Consider the following 2,202-nt stretch of genomic DNA (forward strand, 5'->3'; position numbering starts at 1 on the left):
CTTAGTTACCATACACTGTTAGTTGATTGACATTAAACTGAGGGCCAGCAGCACTGTGACTCACATCTGAACAAAGCCTACTGCGATGGCTAATCATGGCTGTCAACTTGACCCACCTGGGAAGAAGGAACCTCAGTTGAAGAATTGCCTCCATGAGACTGGCCTTTGGGCATGTCTGTGGAACAGTTTCTTGATTATTAATTAATAGGAAAGGGCCCATCCCACTGGGGATGGTACCATCCCTAGGCAGGTGAGCCTGGGTTGTATAAGAAAGGTAGCTGAATATGATCCGAGGAGTAAGCCAGTAAGCAGAGTTTCTCCGTGGTTTCTGTTAAGTTTCTGCATCAAGAGTCTACCTTTAGTTCCTGCCTTGGCTTCCCTCCATGATGACTATAATTTGTAAGCTAATATACACTCTTTCTTCCCCAAGTTGCTTTTGTTTACAGTGTTTATCACAGCAATAGAAGGCAAACTAGAGCAACTGACTACCTAGGGTGTTTTTCTGTAAGGTGCTTATTATGACTTCTTAAAGGCTGGGAAAATTACAATGTTCCAGTGCTGTGCCTGGGCACCAACAAACAGTACGATGTGGTGGTACTAACTAGACACTTGTTTCATGGTCCTAAGGCTAAAACAAGGAGGCAGAGGCTGGCCTCGTATGCTGGGATGTCGACTGGCTCAATCCTGTGCAGGCAACACAGCTGCTATGAGTTTTTGTATCCAACTGCCATGTCATGTCCAGAAAACACTTTCTTTGAAGCTGTCCTCTCAGGCCCTGAATTCTTACTGGTTTTTTGTTTGTTTGGTTGGTTGGTTTGGTTTTTGCACGCATTAGGTAAATTGAGTCACTTGGTGAACAACCAAGAATGACTGTACAAGTGCCATTAGTATAGAGCTGAGGTAGTACATTTTAACAACTAGAGCTAGGGGAGGTAGCTCAGCAGGTAAAGCATCTGTACAGATCCAAGTTCAGATCCCTAGCACCCTCACAAATAGCAGGCATGGAGGTCCCCAGCAATCCCAGTGCATGCAAAGCAGAGAGAAGATCCTCTGAGTAAACTGGCTAGCCAGACTAGTCATATTCATGAGCTTATATTCATGGATACAATTGAAATACCTTACCTCAGTGAACAAAACATAAGTAATTGAGGAAGACTCCCTCTTTCTCTCTCTCTCTCTCTCTCTCTCTCTCTCTCTCTCTCTCTCTCTCTCTCAGTTCTTTGTGAATTTCATATCACACTCCTTTCCCCTTCCCCTTGTACCCACCTTCCACTCTTGCAGCCTCTATTCCCACAGAGACAAAAAAAAAAAAAAAACCCCAAACTCATTGTGGAAGCTGCCGTGTGTCCCACAGTACACCCTTTTGTCCATACCCCTTTGCTTGTAAATGTCCATTGCAATGACTCCGTGGCCAATACAAGGCTTCTGCTATCTCATCTGACACTTCTGAACTGAACTGCTGATATCCTAACAATGGAGATTGGAATCACCCTAAAAAACTACTTCTAAACAGGTCTACATCCTCATTGTCCTGGTACCCACCTTTTCTCCCCTACCTTTGACTGTGGGCTAGAAGGAGGGTTGAAGCATTTGAGAACCCTTACTAAAGTAAGTTTTGAAAAATCTAAGCTTACAATCCCAGTGTTCCTCTCTTCTCCAGTTTCCAGCTTGTTCCCCATCCTGGGAATCTGTTAGGGGCCTGCCTGGCACTGGACTAGTGGTCATCTCAGGCTTTTTCAGGGAATATTAGGCTACTGATTATTCAGATGTTCATAGATCAGAACACTGAGCATAGACATAACCTCTCCTCTCTGCTACCTACTGACACACATGTGACAACAGAAGCCATACCTGCAATGGTTCTAGGGGCAGGTGAGAAAGACTCTCTTAATTTTATTCATTTGTTTGTTCATGCATTTATTATTTATTTATTTTTGTTCTTCAAAATATGGTTTTCTGTGTAGCTCTGGCTGTCCTAGAATTCCATCTGTAGACCAGGCTGGCTTTGAACTCACAAAGATCCAATTGCCTCTGCCTCCCAGGTGCTGGAATTAAAGGTGAGCACCCCACCCAGCTAAGGATTGAGGATGACTCAGTGTCAGTCTTGGGCTTAAGCACGCACAGATAAATATGCATTTGTGTACTCACACTTGCATACACACACAGGCAAACATGTAAGCATGCACGCACACCATACAGAAG

At 44.1% G+C, this 2,202-nt stretch overlaps 1 non-coding gene across 1 annotated transcript; it reads right to left on the reverse strand.

Annotated features, from left to right (window-relative positions):
* Window positions 1–1,742: 1,742 nt before the first annotated feature.
* Window positions 1,743–1,873, reverse strand: LOC114621784. Its single transcript, XR_003711473.1, has one exon. It is a non-coding gene; the product is annotated as a small nucleolar RNA SNORA17 (small nucleolar RNA).
* Window positions 1,874–2,202: the final 329 nt, after the last annotated feature.

This window comes from Grammomys surdaster, unplaced genomic scaffold (assembly GCF_004785775.1).
Source record: "Grammomys surdaster isolate TR1022 unplaced genomic scaffold, NIH_TR_1.0 184, whole genome shotgun sequence".
Classification (NCBI taxonomy): Eukaryota; Metazoa; Chordata; class Mammalia; order Rodentia; family Muridae; genus Grammomys; species Grammomys surdaster.